Source organism: Grampus griseus (genome assembly GCF_964374135.1).
Source record: "Grampus griseus genome assembly, chromosome: Y".
Taxonomy (NCBI): domain Eukaryota; kingdom Metazoa; phylum Chordata; class Mammalia; order Artiodactyla; family Delphinidae; genus Grampus; species Grampus griseus.
The window spans coordinates 2,823,715-2,847,200 of NC_139016.1; positions in this window are offsets into that span (position 1 = coordinate 2,823,715).

Sequence of the window (23,486 nt, forward strand, 5' to 3'; positions counted from 1 at the left end):
TAGATGCCTGGAATAATCAACCACAGAGATTGTGTTACCAACTTGTTATTGGACAAAAAATTGGAAACTGAAAATCTTACTCGGAGATTTACTTTTAGCTTTGCTGTAGACTCTGGTTAGGACTCTGTGGTCTCACTGTCAGGGCCTGGGTTCAATCCCTGGTCGGGGAACTAAGATCCCACAAGCTGAGCAGCGAGGCCCAAAAAAGAAAAGTACTTTTAGCTTTGCTCCAATGTATACGGTATTTAACCTTTTATTTATTTTTCGTTTTTAAGTGATGCTGTCCTTGAAGGAAAAGAAAGGAAAGCGAAAGAATGGAAGGACAAGGAAACAGAACAAAGAAAACTTCTTGGTGAAAATGGAGGAGATCCCCAAATCACAAACACATCTTTGCAGGGTGAGGCACCTCGGAGCCATTCTCAGCTCTCACGGCTCACAGATTTTATGAAGGAAAAGCAACTTTCTTCAATGGGCCCTAACAAAACAACAAGACCCCTTCACACCCAGGGCTCAGTGGGAGTGGACGCTGCTCCAAGCATCTCCCAGTATCACCTCCCGGGAAGAGAGTGAGGAGGGTTATGTTTCTCTCCCTTTTACTTTTACAGGACCAGGCGCTGAGCAGGGATGGCCCAGCCCATGGGCACAGCCTTAGGAAGCCGAGAACCTGAACTGCAGTAGCTGGGCTGCAGGACCCGTGCGTCAAACCCCGACTGCATCCAGCTCATTCAAGGTAATGTGGCAAAAACATACACACAGACGCACACAAACGTGTTCTCAGATCCAGAGAGTAACGGTTGGATCTTGAAGCTCTATTTATGTGCAGGAGTTATTTTAGGAAACAATATTCCTGTTTCATTTTAAACATAGTTATTGGATTTTCAGTGGGAAATAGAAGCATATCAAAATGCACGTGCATATATAAATATATAAATGTATAATGTGCATATAAAAAAGCATAGGCATATGTGTATAGATATATGCATACAAATTTATATAAATATAAATGTGTATATATAAAACACAGGCACATGTGTATAGATATTTATCTGTAAATATGTGTAAGTATATAAAAATCTATACCGGGACTTCCCTGGAAGTCCAGTGGTTAGGACTCTGCGCTCTCACTTCCGAGGGCCCAGGTTCGATCCCTGGTCAGGGAACTGCAAGGTAACTGCAACTGCAAAGCTGCACGGTACAGCCCAAAAAAGAAAAAAAATGCATCTATACACATATGCCTGTCTTACATGTACACATTATTTATATTTTGATGCTTCTATTTTCCATGGAAAATACAAATTATGTTTAAAATAATACAGAACTAACACAACATTGTAAAGCAACTGTACTCCAATAAAAAATTTTGAAAAAGAACTGTGAGATAATAAATTCCTGCTGTCACAAACCCCCCCCAAAATATAGAAATATTTTCCCTAAAGTAGCATATACGTATGTATATCCACACATAATATGTACATATATAAATAAGCACATGCATCAGTGTATACACTTATATATGCACACATGCATACGTATTTATATGAATCTATATACACGAGCATCTGTTTACATAGGCACATTTTGATATGCGTGTATATATGTACAGAGTATTCTGATACTTCAGCTCCATAGCTGCCGGCATCCTCCACGAACGGTTTAATTAGCAGATGCACACACTGGCCCCGGCTTCCCAGCAAGCCCTCTGGGTGGGTGACGTGTGGACAGACAGCCGTCTGTGGATGAAGGACGAGATCACCATCCTTAGCAGTTTGTAGCTAAGCACAAGCCCGCAAAGGCAGGGAGAGCCACGCTGTATCTCAGGGAGTTTTGAAACAGGGGCCAGGAGAAGGCGTGCACAGCTGCGTCCAAGGGACCCAGGGATGCTTCCCAGGGACAGTGACATGGGGCAGAGGCGAAAGGACAGGGAGAACTTGGCCGGGGCCACCGCCGGGGGCGACACAGAGCGCGGCGGCACGACAGCTCTGTGGCCAAGATGGAGACCACCAGACACTATGTTTTTCGCGTCTCTGGAACTTCCTTGGGGACCTTTCCCAGGGACTTTACTTATGTCTTCATCACACACACGTTCTCCTTTTCTTTCCTGACATCCTTATCAGCTGTGTCATCGTCGTTGTCATGTCCTTGTCTATTAATTCCATGTCTCCAGCATTTCTTGCTTGGTTTGCTTGTGAAGTGCTCTGCCCCAGAAGTCCCACCTGCTGACCCCCCCCCAGACACCCCCTCTGTCTCCAGGTGTCACGAGGAGACAGGGCAGGCTTCGTAACTGCCCCCGGGGCAGTTCACCGGGGTCCTTGTAGGGACCGTCTCCTCTGTCCCCTGTCTCCCAGGGACCCAATATCTGAGAACAGCTGTCTTTTATCTTCCATCTGTTTGTTCTACTTTTAAGGCAAGAGACACTTTCCGTTGTAGTTGCCACCAGACGAGAAGTCCGCAAATAAAGTTCTCCAGAGGTGAGGAAGGACCTCAAGCTCCGGCCGAGTCGTGATTTGTGCGCGACCAGGAGAAATTAGCCAGAGAGCAGAAAAATGGAAGCGTCTAGAAGTTCACACAAGGCTGGGGAGACGTTGCATTCCTATCCACCCAGAAAATCAATATCGTATAATAAACACACACATCTGTAGAGCAGGACGAGTTCTAAGACATGATAAATGAATTTTCATGGTCAGTGGCATAAGTTAATGCCCTGCTTTCATCATTAAGAGAAACCCAGCTATGAAAAGAAGAAGTGTAGTGTTTTACGTCTCTGGGGAGGGGGGCCAGGGTTCCTGATCCTACGAGAACTGAAGGGTCATTCTGCAGAGTGGCTCCGTCTGGGGACCACAATTTGAGTGCCACTGCTAAATGTCACCTAGAGATACACGCATAAGGAAGACGTGTGTAAGGAAATGGGTGGTGAGGATACATGCTGCTTTCAGGAGAGCGGACGAGCCAGGAATGGTGAGTATTTGCTAGAGCTGTCATAACAAGGACCATGCAGTGGGAAGCTTAAACAACAGACATGTTATTTCTCCCAGTCCTGGAGGCTGGAATCCTGAGATCAAGGTGTGGGCAGGGCTGGTCCCTCCTGAGGCCTCTCTCCTGGCCATGTAGACGGCCATCTCCTCCCTGTGTCCTCACAGGGTCGTCCCTCTAAGCGTGTCTGTGTCCTGATCTCCTAGTCCTATAAGGACACCAGTCCTATGGGATCAGGACCCACCCTAGTGACTTCATTTTACCTTAATCTTCTCTTTAAAAGACCCCACCTCCGGGGCTTCCCTGGTGGCGCAGTGGTTGAGAGTCTGCCTCCCGATGCAGGGGACGCAGGTTCCTGCCCCGGTGCGGGAAGATCCCACATGCCGTGGAGCGGCTGAGCCCGTGAGTCGTGGCCGCTGAGCCTGCACGTCCGGAGCCTGTGCTCCGCAGAGGGAGAGGCCACAACAGTGAGAGGCCCGCGTCCCGAAAAAATAAGAAAAAAAAAAAGACCCCATCTCCAAATATAGACACATTGGGAGTTAGGGCTTCCACATATGAACTTGGAGGAACATAATTTAGTCCGTAACAGAGAAGAATAGATGGATGGGGAGTTTTAGATTTTTTTAAAAAAGCACATATTCCTCTGCAAAACTCCAGTCATTATGATGCACACAGAATGTCAAGTAACTAAAATATCCCATCCAAAGAACACTGTGTAATATGTACAGATTATAAATCCATCAACGTTCTGAGCAGCTGATGGTATGAACGACGGACCCATCTGCTTGCTTAAATAACGTTGCAAGTTATTCTGACGGAATTAAGTAAAAACGCTGCTCCGTAGTTTCTGAAACATCTACTTTTATCTTGCCGTAATTCACTGAATAAAAAAGTACTTATGGGTACATGTTTGAGGAGCAGAGTATCCAAGCCGTATCCGCTGGATTTGCTGATACATGATTAAATGTATCAACCGATACAGAATCACGCACAGCCCTTAGAGTTAGATTCTGATTTGTCTCTTGCTTTGACGTCTTTCAGTCTTCCTGTTACACAAGATCGCCAAGGCAAAAGTTTACGGTAAGGATCAGTTCGAATGGTCACTGGGGTCTTTCCTGGTCGGCTTTTGTGCTGCATTGTCAATGGGTCTGGAGCTGGCTCTGCACTGTTTGCAGAGCTGCTTTTGTTTCTCTGGTCCCTGGGCACGTCCACAGATGATGCTGCAACCTGGAGATGCTCTTCTCTCTGCACTCCTCACGCCTCTTTAACACGTCGGTTGGTGTTTGTATTTTTCAAGCATGCGTCCCTTGATGAAAGCTTGCGATCAGCCCTTTGACGTAACCTAGGGTGTATGAGGGTCGGACAGCAGGTCCTGCCTGCTGACTAGAGCAGGTACACTGGGATGCTTTCCATGAGTTCAGGAGAAGAGCACTTAGTGGCCTCACGTGGAAGAAAACTGCAGGCTCCTCTCTGGGTAAATTCAGAGAGATGTCTGCAGGTGATAAAGCCAGTTGGAGAGGGAGTAGGTAGATGCTGCCTAAGTAGCTGCTCTAGGGGCTCTTGACAAGGACCCAAGCTAAGCAATAAGCGTGCTGCAGAAGGAGCCCCCTCAGCCCTCCCTTCATCTCAGAACGCACCCAGCGATGGGCAGACGGCTGCGTTCCTGGCACGCCTTACAATTCTACCAAGACCCCAGGCAACATAGGAATCATTCACAGGATGCCTCCTACGTAATTATTCCAACGTTTTCCAGTTTAAAGAGGTAGTATTTTTTAATGCATAAGTCAAAAGCGTGGCCCTGAAACTTTGTCAAGGTGATGTGTATATTTGAGTGCATTTAGTAACAAAAGAAGACGTTCAACCTTCACGCTGTTGCTGCTGCTGGAGGCGTGCGTTTCTGAAGCTGGGAGGTGCCCCGTGTGATGGAGTCGGTGTGATATAGCCTATCCCACTGAGGGCAAAAAGACGACACATACATGGGTAAATAGATGGGTAGACAGACACATGGATAGGTAGGTAGATGAATGAGTGGAGAGGTGGATGGATGGATGGAGAGAAAGATGATGGGTAATAGATAGATGACAGACAGATATGATAGGCACATAGAGATAGATAAGTAGATAGATAGATGGACAGATAGGTAGATAGATGACTGATAGGCACATAGATAGAGATAGATAAGTAGATAGATAGATGGACAGATAGGTAGATAGATATGATAGGTAGATAGATGACTGATAGCTAGCTAGGTAGCTAGCTAGACAGATAGAATAGGTAGGTAGACAGATAATAGATGATAGATAGATATGATAGGTACATAAATGATAGATAGGTTGATAGAAACATGGAGAGGTACATAGATGAATGAGTATATAGGTGGAAGGATGGATGGAGAGAAAGGTGATTGATAATAGATGATAGATATGATATGCACATAGAGATAGATATGATAAGTACATAGATTGGTAGATAGACAGATGGATGATAGATACATAGATTGATATGATAGGTAGATAGATGATTGATAGCAAGCTAGATAGATAGAATAGGTAGATAGATAGATAGATAGATAATGATAGGTAGATAGATACAATAGGTAGATGGATGATTGATAGCTACCTAGCTAGCTAGACAGATGGAATACATATAGAGGGATGACAGATAGATAGATACATACATACATAGCTAGATGATAGCTACATACATGCACACATACATACACACATATTTGGCTGCAGAAGAAACCACTGACTTTGATCTCATTTCCCAAAGCAAAGTTAGAAATAAGCATTTTATGGAACTATTCGAGGCACCTATTAATTGCTCCCTCTGGGAGGATGATGGGTGACCCTGTCGAGTGGCAATGGGAACATCTCAGTGCACAGAGTGCCTGCGAATGAAAGACCTCTTTACTGCACGATCGGGGCCCTTTTCTGTGAGTCAGAACCTGCGTTAATTATCTGACACGTTTGCGTGCCAGCTCTCTGTGGCTTTTATCCCATCCTCTCTAAAACGGGGGGCTGGCGCTCAGCGTGTCCTGAAGTCCATTCCTGCCTTGAAATATGCATACCCTGACCCCACGTGCATTTACGTGTGTGCTCATCTCCTGGGGGACAGAGGCATGGAAAGGTCAAGCTTGGTCTTCAATGCTTCTGGACATACACGGTCTCAAATTTAAGGGAGTTGGCCCAGTGTTAGAACGCAAGCAGTCATCTCCTCCTTATCTTCAAGGAGATGTGAACAGTGCAACTCTTATAAACACAATATCCTAGTTGCAGTAACAGTTTAAAAATGGACATCCACCTTCATGAGAAAGGGTTTGGGTTTCTTAAATCCATGATTTTCAGAAGGGAATTGTGAAGCCCAAACTCTGTATCCTAGAATGTTCCCCTTTTTGAGACAGTGTGATGCAATTTCTTCTATGTTGGTGATATTACTTTGTCTTTGCCTGTATGCTTATTTGCACTAATCATTGCCACAAAGTGATAAACTACAATGTATACAAAAATACATCTCAGACTATGAAGATATAATGGATCTTTATGAGAACAACGTTAAGTGTTTATAACTCCATCAGTGAAAACGAGAAGGCACACGGTTGAATTCTCATTGGGACAAGTCTTACAAGATTTTATAACAGCATGACATCTTGTGATGATCAGTTTTATGTGTCAATGTGGTTAGACTATGGTGCCCAGTTGTTTGGTCAACCACCCATCTACAGGTTCCTGTGAAGATTCTTTTTTAAATGGGGTTGGTAGACTTGAGTACAGCAGATTATCCTTCATAATGTGGATGGGTTTCATGCCCTCAGTTGAAGGCCTGAAGAGCAAAGACTGAGGTTTTCCTAAGAAAACGCAACTCTACCTTAGCTGGATTGCTATCCTGCAGGCTCACCTGCAGCCTTGCTTACAGGTTTTGTAGTTGAGCGCTCCACGATCCCACAAACCGATTCCTTAAAGTAAATATGTATTTCCGATTGGCTCTGTTTCTCTGGAGAATCTTGAATAATACAAATATCTTGACTAATACACATTTATAGGATACAAGTACTCATGAATAACCATGAATGACAGTAGACTGAATCTTGGCTAACATGACCTGGTATCTCAGATAACATGGTCTTCTTTACTTGCAAGTTTATTTCCTAATCCATTTCTGATTCTCTGAAACTCAACAGCCAGGAGTTTCATGCTTACAACGTGCATATTGTATGACATGCATCTCTAAAAAGCATGCATATCGCCACTGGCCAACTCCTCCACTATCTTTTCGGGTTTTTTTTTTTTTTTTTTTTTCGGTATGCGGGCCTCTCACTGTTGTGGCCTCTCCCGTTGCGGAGCACAGACTCCGGACGCGCAGGCTCAGCGGCCATGGCTCACGGGCCCAGCCGCTCCGTGGCATGTGGGATCTTCCCGGACCGGGGCATGAACCCGTGTCCCCTGCATCGGCAGGCGGACTCTCAACCACTGTGCCACCAGGGAAGCCCTCCTCCACTATCTTAACCTGCAACACGTAAAAAGCACAAACACATTTGGTAAGATTTCTATTGGGAAAGGATGAGCCTTGGGGCACCAAACTAAGATATCTGGAGAAGTATTGTTTTCAGGGAAGCCTCTTTGGCTGATTAAAAAATTGACAACAGACAAGGCCACAGATGTTTTAGTCAGAGTTCTCCATGAAAGCAGCACCAGTAGGACATGTGGATATAAATACAGATGATATAACAGATGTCGGTGTCAATGTAGGTGTAGGTGTAGGAATAGGTATGACATAAAATATAGATTTATTACAAGAAATTGGCTCAGGTGATCACGGAGGCTGCAAATCCTCATGGAGAACAGAGGCTGCAGTGGGCAAACTGGAGACCCGGGAGGGCTAATGGTATAAGTTCCAGTCTGAAGGCTCAAGAGGCAAGAAGAGTGGATGTTTCAGTTGGATGGTACGAGCAGGAAAAGGCTGATGTCCCAGCTCAACCAGTCAGGCAAGAGGAGTTCCCTATTACTCAACGTTTTTGGTCATTCAGGTCTTCAACTGATTAGATGAGGCCCACCCACACTGGGGGAGGGCACTCTGCTTCACTCATTCTACCAATCCAAATGCTACTCTCATTCAGACACTCGCTTACAGACACACCCAGACTCCTCTTTGGTCAAATATCCAGGCACTCTGTCACCCAGCCCAGTTGACACATAAAATTAAACAGCACCATGGGCCCTAGAAATGTTTGTCTTCATGAGACTTTTTCTCCATGAAGGAAACAAAACAATGCCAAGGGGGAGGAGACTGGGGAAGGGATGGAGTGGGAGTCTGGGGTTAGCAGATGCAAACTATTATACAGAGAATGGATAAACAACAAGGTCCTACTCTATAGCAAAGGGAGCTATATTCAATATCCTATGCAAAACCATAATGGAAAAGAATAGTAAAAAAAAAAAAAAAAGAAAAACAAACGAAGAAGCCCACTCAAGGGTTATTTTTTTAAAGTCTTTAGCAGAATGTCTCTCTCTTTGACGTGGCTATTTTGTATCTGATTACATCCCAGATACTGTGAAGCTGCCTGTTAATTTGTAGATTTCCGTCCTATAGAAAACAAACCCTAAAGTTTATAGGTTTTGTATCTAAAATAGTAATTTTTTTCTAACCTTCTTTTTTTTTGGCTGCACAACATGGCTTTGGCAGTGAAAGTGCAGAGTCCTAACCACTGGACTGCCAAGGAATTCCCTCTAACCTTCTTTTTTAAAATGCTTTTCCTGATGGACCATACAAACACATGTCCCTCAAATGCTCTTGGAACTGGATTTACCATTGAAGATATTCTTCCATTATTTTAGGAAACCAGGAAACATATTCACATGTGTTCTTTGTTTGCACGCGGCAGGGTTTTAGCATCGTAAAGATTAGATTTTGCCATCGGAAAGCGAAAAAAAAAAATTCAAAGTTTCCAAGACCCAAAGATATCAAGGGGAGGGCACTAAAATGGACTTGACGCGCAAGTGATCAGATATTGACTTTTCAGGGAAGAATGTGGAGGGGCCATTAGAGATTTCATAACACGGAAGGGTCAGCATGTAATCCTTCGGGAAAGGTAGCTGTGGTGCAAGGCATGGGGCTGACTTAAATACTGGAAGATGACGCAGGGAACAGGTAGAAAGCGAGTGTGGTGATCTGGGTGTAATTAGGCAAGTGAGGAGAGGAGACATGGGGTGACTCCATGAAGGAAGATGTGAGACAAGCTGAGAGCTTTTTGATGTGGTTGGTGTATTCATCTCCCAGGGCTGCGGTAATAAATTACCCCAAACTGGGCAGCTTACAACAACTGAAATGTCTTCGGTCACAGTTCTGGAGACCAGAAGTCTGAAGTCAAGGTGAGGGCAGGGTTGATTCCCTCCGTGTGTGTCTGTGTCCAGTGTCCCCTTCTTGTAAGGACACCAGCCATTGGATTAGGGCTCCTACCATGCAGGATGACCTCCTCTTAACACGGGTACCTCTGCAATGATCCTATTTCCTGACAAAGCCACGTTCATAGGTTGAGTGTGGAAATGAATTTGGGGGGATGCTCTTCGATCAGGAACAGTTGGCAAATTGTCAGTAAACAGGAGGAAATAAGGCGCGTGATGCCCTGACCCGTGCAAACGACTAATTCTGTGCGTTTGTCTGTATCCTGGTTCTTGCCTAAGCTGTTTCCCCTCATGCTCTGCTGTAATGTTGAAACGGTGCAGGACCCTATGGTCCTTCCCACCACGTCCCCAGCCTGCCTTTCGTCTGTGGAACAAGTTTAGCTGAAGAATAAGATTAATCAGAGAAGTGAGAAAACGCAGAAGCGAAGGAAAACAGTCAAAGGAGACCAAAGAATAATAGTTTAGTCATTAAGCAAAGTCAAGGACCTTTTAGTTCCTCCTCAAGGGCTGTAGATCATATCCTGAGCCACATCCTGTGAGCTTCTTATAGATATTGAAACCCGCCAAGACCGCCATAATCGGCCTCAGAGAAATGGGAACAAACCAACCCTGGACCTGAAGACTAACTGTACTTCAAACAGTCAAGATGCCGCGGACGAGACCACCGATGACCAATTTCAAGATGACGGTCAGAGCTGACAGCGCTGTGTCTGCCTGGAACCCACTCTGTCCGTCTATAAAAGCTCTTGCCCCCTGATTGTCAGTGGATGGCGGGGGTCAGCCTTTGGACAGGAGTCCCCCCAACCCGGTTGCCGGCATCCAAACTAAAGCAGACTTTCCTGTCCACCAGCCTGGCCTCTTTATTGGCTTTTGAGCAGCGAGCAGCCGGCCCCCGCTTTCGGTTACAGCGTAAGCGTTCTCGAGAAGAGTGACTGACCGAAGGCAGGGCTCCGACGGTGGGTGTACTCACGGTGAGGGATCTGCACCCGCCACACCGTGCTGACAGCTGGGAGCGTCTTTCCTGCCAGCTCCCCTGGGCTGGGGTTATTAAAAACTTACAGTAAATTCTTGCCCATACTTCCCTCCTCTTTGGGGGTGAAGTTTTCAACATTCTCAGGAAACACCAGCTCGGTTCAGTGGGGACTCTACAGGTGTCCCTGCCCGGCTAGGCAGACTTTTAAAATGAGATATCTCTAAAGAGTCTTAAACTCCAGAAAATTGGAACGTCTGGGCCTCCCCACTCGAGCTTACCAATTGGCAAAGGTTGATCCTTGCAGCCTACAGTGCGTGGCGAGAAACCATCGGCTATATAAAACTGCAAGATACAGGTCCGTCAGACAAAACACACACAGTGGAAAGTCGAGAATGCCTCAGAATAGGAATCCAGTCTGTCTACTTCATGATAGTTACCGCCGTTTACAGTACAGAAAAAAAAACAGATGTAAATATTGAAAGTTAGCTAGGTAACATTTTGCTTAATCATCAGATTAAAAGAAAACAGTAGCTAGGTAGGTTACAGTACGCAGAGTGTATTTGGACCTTGCAATCATCAGTGGATATTTCTTTGTGGAATTAATAAGTAAAATTAATTCTTAAAAAAACTGGAATATAAGGCAATATTGCTTGTGGATTATTTCACGTCCTAGAATTTTTAGTTGCTTAACAAACAGGAGTATTGAAGGCAAGAGTGAAAAGGAAAATCTCTACCTCACAGTAATAATGGTAATACAGTAATAGCCTGAATTAAATAACTTTTCTTTTAAAGATAAATGCTGTTTATAACATTATTTACATTATCAGACACATCCTCAGTCATTTAAAATGATTTGTGGCAAAAGGGTTGGGTCTTTTCATTTTCCAAGTCCTCAATTCTCTTGAAAGTAAGCAAACTAACCTCCAAGCATGTGTATAAGAAAAAAGGAAGATTAAAGAACACAGCATACAAAATACTATTTTTTGGACTTCCCTGGCGGTCCAGTGGTTAACACTCCACGCTTCCACTGCAGGAGGCGCGGGTTCCATCCCTGGTTGGGGAACTAGGATAACTGCGTGCCGCACGGCTCGGCCAGAAAATTTAAAACATAAAATAAAATATTAAAAAAACACAAACTACTATATTTTGCATCATGAGAGAGAACTATAAAATGATGCCTGTGTGTGGACTGCATTTTAAATTCCGTTTTGTGGACCGAAACAGCTCGTTTTCCCACTCAAACCCAAAGCATTACTAAGTTAATCTCCTTTAATATTTTATGTCATTTTTCTTAAAGGTTTGGACTCTTTCAACCTTCCGATAAGTTAAAATCGCTGCTCTCTTGCTGTACTGGGGGTTCTTCTAATCCAGCTGTTGCCTGAGCCCAGAGACTCAGTCTTAATCTCAGACCCCAGTTCTGGAAGTGGGACCACTTCCCCTTCCCTGCGCACAGGTTCTGGCCTTGCTGTCTGGGTTCGTGTGTCACCCCTTTAAGACTTTGGTTGTGGGTTCATCTTGAACCCTACAATCTCTGGTGGGTCCAGCTGGGCTGCACGATACCTGTGAATGGGATGGGACCTTGTGGAGAATAGGGTGTCTGCTGTGGGCGGACCATGGTGTGGAATAACGTGGCAGCGTGCAAATGATGCTACCTGAACTCGCCATGTGGTCACAGGCTGGGCCCTTGGGGGCTGCCACGTCCCCACTGCCACCTCCTTGCCCATGAACCAGCAGTCACATCTTTCTCAGCTTCCTGGTGCCTCACTGCCGGGGAGATGCACAGACCATGGGATTGAGGTGCACAGCTGTGATCAACTAGGAAGGTCTCAGGCCGGTGTGCCCAAGCTCTTGGATCCAATGTGGACCTACTGTGTGTCTTCTTTCGTGGTTATCATGCTGGAGTCAAAGCCATCTTAAACCCAGGCTGAAGGGTTCTCCTTACCAAGGTGGAATCCAGTCCCTACTGGTTTGCTAGAATGTCTCACAAAGTACCACAAGCCGAGGGGGTCAAACGCCCGGAATCTATCCTCGCCTGGTTCTGGGGGCTGGAAGTGAGACCAAGGTAGCCACAGGGTTGGTTCATCCAGTCCTGGGAATTCTCACCTCCTTCAGTCTCTTCCGTATAAAACAGCTGACCAGGGCTTCCCTGGTGGCGCAGTGGTTGAGAGCCTGCCTGCCAATGCAGGGGACACGGGTTCGTGCCCCGATCCAGGAGGATCCCACGTGCCGCGGAGCGGTTGGGCCCGTGAGCCATGGCTGCTGAGCCTGTGCGTCCGTAGCCTGTGCTCCGCGGCGGGAGAGGCCGCAACAGTGAGAGGCCCGTGTACCACAAAAACAAAAACAAAAACAGCTGACCAACGTATGTTTGTCCTCAGAGCTCTGTTTTCCAGAGTTGAACTTCAAGGACTGAAATGGAGTTTCAATGTTTAGTTCTCCACTCATATATTCTTAACAGTGGTGTATTTTTTTTTTTGGTAGAAGGTGCTTGAATATATATTTTAAATTTTATTCCATTAAATGTAAAGTTTCACGACTTCCACAAAATAATCCCTCTGTGTGGAGGGAAGCATTTTGTTTCCAGTTGCATGCACCTGAGTTACATCTTTCAGATAGAAATTATATTATATATGATATATATTATTTATATATAAATATGTATAAATTTTACATATATCTGTGTGTATACATATATATATATATATATGACAATCTGATACAAACTAGTATATATAGAATGGATAAACAACAAGGTCCTACTGTATAGCACAGGGAACTATATTCAATATTCTATAATAAATCATAATGGAAATGCACATATAAAATTAGATATAACATCACATTATATATAATTTTAATATAAAATTTAAATATGTCATATAAATATATAAAATTTACACATCTTTATATACATAGAAAATAATCAAAAAATGGAAAGGTTTATGTAGTGAATTCTTATCTACCAATCACCCAACTTTAATAACTTTCAACTCACGGCTAAACTAAATTCATCATCGTACTCCTCATTTCTTCTTTCTCCCTTCAGATTATTTTAAAGCAAATACCAGGTGTGATAAAAAAAAATAACATCCATTACTCATAAGTAGGTATTGTGGAATTCTCTCTAATATATAGGAGCCATTAAAAAAATAAATCCACAATTTCTCTGGCACACGTAAAATGTTGCCCATCATACTTAAGACCACAAACATCTAATCAGTGTTTAATTTCCTACATTGTCTCATACATTTTTATTATTGTTACGATTATTAATAGTTTGTTATTATTATTATTTTTTTTTTGCAGTACGCGGGCCTCTCACTGCTGTGGCCTCTCCCGCCGTGGAGCACAGCCTCCGGACGCGCAGGCTCAGCGGCCATGGCTCACAGGCCCAGCTGCTCCGTGGCACGTGGGATCCTCCCAGACCGGGGCACGAACCCGCGTCCCCTGCATCGGCAGGCGGACTCCCAACCACTGTGCCACCAGGGAAGCCCAATAGTTTGTTATTTTGAAACAGGATCCAGCTCTGCTCCACACGTGGTACTAGGCTGGCATCACCCTTTTCTCTCACAATTACATCCTCCCACTCCATCTCTCTCTTTCCCTCTTACAATGTGTTTGTTAAGGAAACAGGGTCTTTTTCCCTCATATAATTTCCCACAGTCTGACTGTGTATTTATGACGCCCTTAGGATTTCCCACGGTCTTTTGTTTTCTTGCAAACCAGTCGTTGGTTTAGAGGTTTGATCCAGTGAGCGTGTGATTGTTTCAGCAAGATGATCTCCATCCGGACGTGCAAATTGTGTGCATTTGTTTTTTCTTTTTTGATAGGAAGCATCCTTGGTAGTCATCATTTAGAGGTTAGAAAATAGGGAGTTTCAGGACTTCCCTGGTGACACAGTGGTTAAGACTCTATGCTCCCAATGCAGGGGGCCTGGGTTCGATCCCTGGCCAGGGAACTAGATCCCACACACATGCCACAACTAAGAAGCCTGTGGGCCGCAACTAAGGAACCTGCCTGTCACAACTAAGACCCGGTGCAACCAAACAGATAAATAAATATTTTTTAAAAAAGAAAAGAAAATAGGGAGTTTCTATTTGCCTCATTCCCTTGCATTGATTAGCTGGGCTATTTCTGTAAAGAGACGATTCACTGCATCAACTATTGGGCTAAACTGCGGTAAATTCTATTTAAGAAAGGGGAAATGGAGTATTATTTCACTTTGTCTACCAGGTTGCAAATTGCTTTTCCCCATTTGTTTGTTTAAATGAAATCGCAGAGACTTCTTTAACTTTGAATATCCGATGCTCACATTTTTTCACGGGATGCCCATGTGGGAATATCTATTACTCTAAACTAGACAGGATACCTTTTACATGTCTGCAAAGCTCCCTCGACAGTGCAGCGTAATGAACTGAAAATGACTTACATCTGCATTGCATTGGGCATTGCCAAGTGAAGCAGACAGGCTCTTTCCCCTCATTTTCTGTACCACATCTTTCCAACTTTCTTCCCCTCACTCAAGGTGGAGACAAGTGGGTGGGGGGTGGTACAGACCCGCTCTGTCCCCCTTGAATAGTTTAGAAATCTCATGGACCACTTCACATCTCAACAATACAGTATGTCTGGCAAAGGCTTAGCTGGACATGGACTTCCCCCACTCTCCACGTATGCAGGTCACAAGTGGAACAGCCATCGCCCTTGTAGAACAAGAGGACAAAATCTCAGCTGTCACTGTAGCCAGTTTTTCTATTTTCATTACACTCCCTCAATCCCTGTCACCACACGCTTCACTCAGGGATATCTTCCCCTACTTTGATCAGGGAATAATCTCTACTCTTCTTTTCCAAAGTCCCCTTCCTACCCTGGAGATTTTCTCTATTTTAACCCAATCCTCATTTGCCCTTGGAGCTGTTGTAAGGTATCTCTCTATCTTGGAAACTGGACTAAGGAATTTGGACTAAATCCGGAGGGTTCTGGGACACCATTAGAGAGTTTTAGTCAGAAAGCCAGTTGAATGGATAAAGAAGATGTGGTACATATATACAATGGAATACTACTCAGCCATAAAAAAGAATGAAATCATGCCATTTGCAGCAACATGGATGGGCCTAGAGATTATCATACTAAGTGAAGTAAGTCAGAGAGAGAAAGACAAATATATGATATCACATATGTGGAATCTTAAAAAATGATACAAATGAACTTATTTATAAAACAGAAATAGACTCACAGACATAGAAAACAAACGTATGGTTACCAAAGGGGAAAGGGGGTTGGAGGGATAAATTAAGAGTTTGGAATTAACATATACATATAAACATAAAATAGATAAGCAACAAGGATTTCCTGTAGAGCACAGGGACCTATACTCAGTATCTTGTAGTAACCTATAATGGAAAAGAATCTTGAGTATATATGTATATGTGTGTGTGTGTGTATATATTTATGTATATCTGAATCAGTTTGCTGTACACCTGAAACTAGCACAACATCGTAAGTCAACTATACCCCAGTGTAAAATAATAATTTTTAAACATTAAAAAAATAAAATAAAGAAAAAGAGTTTTAATCAGAAAATGATACGTAGAGGCTGGACTTTGGGCACGTTTACTCTGCCTGCAGGATGGAGAAATATTTGAAGAGCAGTAGAGAGGTTAGAAGCTTATAAAAGAAAAGTCGAAGAACAAAAAGGTCATGAGAATGATGAGGGAAAATCATATGGACAGACTGGAAAGGGATTACAGGGATATCACTAACAGGCATTGGGAAGACATGAGGGGTCTGGGGATCCACATTCTCTGGTTACAGCCAACTGTTGGCTTGAGGGTAGCCTGGTGACTTGGCATTCACTGGGGAACTCTGGCAGGACTGGCCTTGGAGATGATGAAACCAGCTTTATTATTTTTTTTAACATCTTTATTGGAGTATAATTGCTTTGCAATGGTGTGTTAGCTTCTGCTTTATAACAAAGTGAATCAGTTATACATATACACACGTCCCCATATCTCTTCCCTCTTGCGTCTCCCTCCCTCCCACCCTCCCTATCCCACCCCTCTAGGTGGTCACAGAGCACCAAGCTGATCTCCCTGTGCTATGCGGCTGCTTCCCACTAGCTATCTATTTTACGTTTGGTAGTGTATATATGTCATTGTGAAGCCAGCTGTAGACAGAGGGTGTTTAAGTGATACAGCTAATTGATGGTTCAGGTGGGTTGCTGAATTTGTCATCACGGGCTTAGGGGAGAGAGCTCTTGGGGAGGTCAACTCAGGAGTCATCACCAACGTGGAGATGGTAAATGACATCATGGCAGCAGATGAAGCTCTCATCACAGAAGAGACCAAAAAGATCATTCCCACTCCTGACTTCCAGGCAGGAATCTGAATGTGAATCCCTCACGCCAGCACGCTCTCCCGTATCACGGAAGCAGCACCAATACCATCTCCATTTAAATGTGTGTGTGTGTGTCAGCGTGTGTGTGTCAGCGTGTGTCAGCATGTGTGTCAGCGTGTGTCAGCGTGTGTGTATCAGCGTGTGCCAGTGTGTGTGTGTGTGTCAGCGTGTCAGTGTGTGTGTCAGCGTGTGTCAGTGTGTGTGTCAGCGTGTGTGTGTGTGCACCTTACGTGGGCACTCTGCTTACTCTATCAAAGGGAAGAAGATGTAGCTTTGTACAAAGAACAGAACCTTTAGAGCCTAACACAGTGGAATGCAAATCACTGATAAACACCCAAGACCACACATGTTCCCAAGCAAGTGCTAAGAGTTGTAACTTACAGTCTCCTTTGCCTGAAAGGTTGAGCGAGTGCAGGGGAGAGAGGGAGAGGGTGGAGCGGGGGGAGTTGTGTGTTCATATCCCAGCTGTGCAATGGCTTGGGTGACCATGGACAGTTCAGTCCTATATGGAACAGATTTACATTCTCCATCTGTAAAATGGAGAGAACTAGGTCTTTCCAGTAGGGCTGATGAGGCATAAATATCTTACATGAGCAGAAAGGAGAGGACAAATGCTATCATATACGTCAACTGAGCCCAGGGGCTCCGCTCCTCAAGGACAGGAGAGCTTCTTGTACGGAAGAAGGAGAGTCTTTGTGGATATTTTTAGGGGGTACCTTGCCTTGGCCGGGAAAGCAGCAGAAATGGGGTTGAGTTGAATTGCAGAACGTACGTAACTTCATGCTCCCGGATATTGAAGAGTCAACGCCTCATAACAGGGGTATTAACACTGACTATGCAGCGGCCTTGCGTCCACTATATTTATGGAAAGGAGAGACATGTGAATTGCTGGAAAAGGCACAATTTGACCAAGACGTGAGATAAAGCCTGGACACTAAGGATCCCAGGCAGTCAGTATATCAGAGCCAGACGCAAAACAGAAAACTGTCACACACACGACCACAGAATCCCTGAGACGTTACAAGGAACAGTTATTTGAGATAAACTGAATTCACTTATTTAAAGTCTCAGAGCGCGACGGCATCGCGGGCTGCGTGAAATGGGGGTCTCTGGTAGCTGATGCATCTGGTGGAGACCCTCAGGAAATAACACTGCTGGGTGGGACGAATTGGGAGATTGCGACTGACATCTATACACTATTAATACCATGTATAAAACAGACAACTAATGAGAACCTGCTGTATATCACAGGGAACTCCACTCAGTGCTCTGTGGTGACCTAAATGGGAAGGAAATCCGAAAAAGAGGGGACCTATGTATAGGTATAGCCGACTCACTTTGCTGTACAGCAGAAACTAACACAACGGTGTAAAGCAACTCTACTCCAATAAAAATTAATTATAAAAAAATAACATTGCTATTGTAATGGTGGTAAAAGGAGTCCCTGATGTTTTCATAAATACTATTATTGATAATTACAGAGAGATACTGTTCACCTGTAACCTGTACTGTAAACAGGAAACCCTTCCGTCATTGCCAATGTGCTCTACTGACAACATATACGTCTTGTACCATCCTTGGCTGACTTTTCCAGCACTTTCAGCTGAATTCTCATGCAATAGCCACGCATAGTTAGGATACTTGCACGTGTGTTGAACTGCCTCTGGCCTAAAACGCCCCACCAGAAACGTACGCTAATGCACAAAGTAGCGGCACCATGGAAGCGCTTTTCTTCAAGGTGCTTGAAGAAAAGTCCTTCTTTTCCATGTTTTAGTGTTAGTGGCTCCTGTCATTTCACCTTTTTCTTTTGAGATGCCAGTATGACAGAATTCAGCATGTATGGCAGTACGATGCGACGGAACTGAGGTTCCCTTTAAAAACCAGAGGGTCTGACTCTGACGTCAGGGCCACCCATCCTGTCTCGTGCAACCTCTGAGAAGTGACACAATGTCTTAGAGCTTTGATTTCTTCGGATGTAGAGTGGAAAGAAAAGCTTGGCCAATGCCACAGATTCATGGTGAACATTAAAGTGGTACCACATGCAAAGCACTATATTTCTATATAGTGGGAGATGGGAACCCAAGACACCATTTTTCTCACAGAGGCCAGAAGGTCCAAAGCCCCAAGAGGTAGGTTTTACTTAGAGTGAGATTTACAGGAACACCTTCCAAATCTTTCTTCTTCTTTCTGAGTGTGGTGAAGTGAGGAATGGGTGACTACTTTTTGCTGATTTGGCAAAGTCCTCAATCTTTCCCACTTATTCATATTATTATTAAATAAGAAAGAGGGGTTTCAAATACTCACATGTATTTGAGAAAGCCCCAACCCAGAATATTAACTCAAAAAATCTCTAACAGTGCACCTGAGACTTCACTATTTTGTGAAAACCCCTCAGGCAATTCTCATATGCGGGCAGAGGTTCACAAAGAAGAGATCTGGATAGATGAAAATGACAACTTCACCAAACTCTATAGTTCTCCAAAATCAACCTGACCTGTAGACGGAGTGTTTCAATCCTTACCATGTATGTACAAATCAGTGTCTGACTCAAAGCAAACACTAGAGGGATGATGAAGAAGGAAAGAAGGAGACAGAGGAAGGAAGGAAGGAAGAGAAAGAGAGAAGAAAATATGTGCAACATTAGAAAGTAAAATTCGTTTGTCATGTGTTGTGTGCAATTGTAAAGTTTGTAACTTTAGATTGACTGAACTGTCAAGAGACACAAAAGGTAAGAAATACGGCATATGTTCAGCCCTATAAGGGGAAAATTCGTGACATTTTCAAGGTTTGGGACATTATAGAGACTTTTGTGAGGGAAGGTTTCTGGAGCAGAGTCCAGATGGCTCTGTGGTTGGTGGCGTTTATCAATGTGACAGAGATATTTTTATAACATCGCGACATTCCATAGTTGTCAATGTTCATTAAGAGGAAAAAGTGCCCTGAGGTTCCTTTAACACTATTAATGATTAAGTTTTTAGCAGCCATAATTAAATTCCATCATAAATCTTATTGTTAATCTAAAGAAACAGAAGATTTCTGGCAAAAAAAAAAATCAGCTAGAAATAATTTAAGATGACAAAGTGAATTTCCATGTAATATTAAAGGGCTTCAGATGCATGCATATAAAAGCCAAATTTCCATTAAATTAGCAGGTGTTGAGCACCTACTATTTGTGCAAAAAATAACCCTTCATATTTGGTCATTTAAAGTCGACCAAAGTCTGCTGAAATTAATGTTATTATTTTGAGTTCACAAAGAAAACTGTGAATTAAAGATATTAGCTTTTTGATCAAGGTTATGCTCTTAGGGACACCCCCAAATGAATCACATATGATTAAGGATCAAGGCTGTGAAAATTGCCCCAAAATGTCCTATCTTATCACCCATGAAATATATATGACATATGTTTTGGGGACTACACCCCGTATAACAGAACTCTGCTCACAGATGTTTAAGCACCTTGAAGAAAAACAAATTAAGTATTTGCAAAGGCTTGGTCACTGAAAATATTCCTCTTAACTCACTCATTCACAGCAGACACATGAACACTGCTGTCTGAGGTATGTGAGCATCTCACAGTGGCCGAGGGGAGGGAGGGTGACGTTTGGATCCAGTGTGATGCTCCTGTACTCAGCATCACCATTGAGCTGAGCGGGGTGCACAAAAGGACGATCATAAGTAAGGTGCTGATTGGTTCTTTGAGATCAATCCCGAGTATTTGGGGACATACTGATATCGACCGTCTTAAACACTGTGTTCACTTTTTAAAAAAATATATATATATTTATTTATTTATTTTTGGCTGCATTGGTTCTTTGTTGCAGTGCACGGGCTTCTCACTGCAGTGGCTTCTCTTGTTGCAGAGCACGGGCTCTAGGCGCACGGGCTCAGTAGTTGTGGCACGTGGGCTCAGTAGTTGTGGCTCGAGGGCTCTAGAGCGCAGGCTCACCAGTTGTGGCGCACGGGCTTAGTTGCTCCACGGCATGTGGGATCTTCCCGGACCAGGGCTCGAACCCATGTCCCCTGCATTGGCAGGCGGATTCTTAACCACTGAGCCACCAGGGAAGCCACACTTTTATTAAAAATACAATTAACTCGGAATTTATTCAGTGTACCTGGTTGCAAGACCCGTCACAAACGCCCACTTGTGTTTGGCCAACATGGAGATGAGCCTGGGTGTCATTTGATGCTGGTGTTCTCGGGAGGGATGATAGCAGTGTAGCCCATCCCTGGAGAAGGCAGGTCACGGTCCCAGGAGAGGTGGTCCGTGATAGATTGAAACGGCACCTCATTTCACTGCCACGGCGTCCGGTGCAATAACATGTGCGCTAAAGGAACTGGAATATTTTAATTTCGACACTCCTACTGCATTCAGGAAGACCACCCAGTCTTAAACAAGCTTAACCACAGATGGAGAAAAGATCCAGAAGAGAGAATCCAGGAGTTTTTTTTGCTTTTTAAACCAACATTGCAATTAACTGCAAATCAGAATTCTCTTTTTAAAAGGAGAAACTCCAAAATTGTTTTTTAATCAATATTGGAATTAATTGCAAATCAGAATTTTTTTTTTTTTTTTTTTAAATTTTTGGCCGAGCCGTGAGGCATGCGGGATCTTAGCTCCCCGACCAGGGATCAAACCCGCGTCCCCTGCAGTGGAAGCGCAGAGTCTTAACCACTGGACCTCCAGGGAAGTCCCCTGAGAATTTTCCTTTTAAAAGGTGAAACTGCAAAATTTATTTGACTGTATTCAATCCCAATTAACTTATCTCTCACCTGCCTTGTTTGCCGATCCTGAAAACCTCCGCAGCATTTAAGGAGCTGTGAAGTCCAAGTATTTACAAAGCAAAGTGATTCCGATGCCACAGAAATAGGTGGTTAACTTCCTTAAAGCGTTTAAGGTTTCACCTAAGAAAAGGCACCATAACTATGTAGAAAGATTTATTGATTCCTCGGAACTAGACGCTGGAGAGGAATCTGTTATTTATGCAAAGATAAATATCTGGGTTGGGTAACTGAGCGAATCCACTTGGCTTTTGGGAGAGGCCCTGCCCTCTCCTGCTGTCTGGCCTCACTGCAGTTGCCCTACGGCGTTCGCTGGCTCACCGCCAGCGTGTCTATGGACCACATTGAAAGATCAATGAAGTATTAAGGAAGCAGAGGCAGCTGAGCCACTGGCAGCATCGTGGAGTCCCGGGACCACCCAGGGCTGTGAGTGAGAAGCGCGTGGTTTGGCCGTGTCTCTTCCCATCCTCACGATCCACGTCGGGATGCAGAGATGCTGGGAGGGCAGACGATGCCCTTGGCAGACGCCTCTGAAGAGAGGGGAGGAATTATTGACAGCGCTCGCTCGCAGGGCTCCTTTGCCAGGCGCGGACCGAGCAGGTTTGTGAGGGAAACGCTGGAATTAGGGAGAGAAGCTCTTCAATCTGAACAAGCCCTAAAAATAACTCCAGGTGGGAGACAAAAGAGAGCAACCTCTGAGGCCTATTTTCCATTTCAGCAGAGTCCCGGCTGGGGAATGGAGGGCTCGTTTTGTAACAAAAGACATCCTACTAAATTACACGAGGGCTGGTGTGTGGCTGTCTGCAGGTGTGCACCTGGCGGGGCTTCCAGTCTCTCCTGGACCTGCAGGTCGTTAGGAAAAGTCCAGCCGTATTTGAGGACAAGTGGCACAGATGTCTTACCTCCTGGTGGTCAGGTGAGGGTTTGTCTTCCTTGGGTCTTTTGAATAAGAGCTATAAAGACTTCTTTGCAAAAGCCTTTTTTACTTTTTTTAAAAAGAAATCAGTGGCGTGCATGAAAAGTGAAAACGGCAGATCAAGATGTTTAAATATAAATGCCTACGGGGGATGTTCAAAGGCAAGCTTCTGAGAGGCTGAGCCTGCTGGCTGTTCTCTTCAAGGGGCGGCTGTGTACTGGACGGAGCTCTTCACCTTTGCTTTATCAAAGCCTGCCTGGCCGGGAGGGAGGGACCGCACCCCTCCACTCCAGGCTGCCCTACCCCCACGATAAATCGGATCACCCAACCGTGTTCTCCTTCTTGATGCGTATAAAGGGAGTGATGCCCACATGTTCATCGCCAGGATTTCTCCTTATGATTTAAAGATATTACAGGACTTCCCTGGTGGCGCAGTAGTTAAGAATCCACCTGCAATACAGGGGACAGGGGTTCGAGCCCTGGTCCGGGAAGATCCCGCATGCCGCGGAGCAGCTAAGCCCATGCGCCAAAACTACTGAGCCTGAGCTCTAGAGCCTGCGAGCCACAACTACTGAACCCACGGGCCACAACTACTGAAGCCCGCGCGTCTAGAGCCGGTGCTCCGCAACAAGAGAAGCCACCGCAATGAGAAGCCCGTGCACCGCAACGAAGAGTAGCCCCCGCTCGCCGCAACTAGAGAAAGCCCGCACGCAGCCACGAAGACCCAACGCAGCCAAAAATTAATTAATTAATTAATTTTTTAAAATTAAGATATTACAAAGCAAGAGGTGTCTTTGGGCCAGCTTTGAGTAGCGCGATCCTTATCATTTGATCCACCTCACACCACTTCATATTTGTTTGGCATCTTAAGCCAAAACGGTTGAATTGAAGGCAGAACATAGAACCCAAGGAAGAGATTTTCTGTGACCTTAAAAACAGAAAAAGATTTGGCCTTTGGCTTCGGCAGGACATCGCTGATTCATGAGGAAGGATAGTACTCCCAGCTTTAGATGCCAAACAAGGGGAGGACGAGATGCTTGTGACCTTGCTTTGG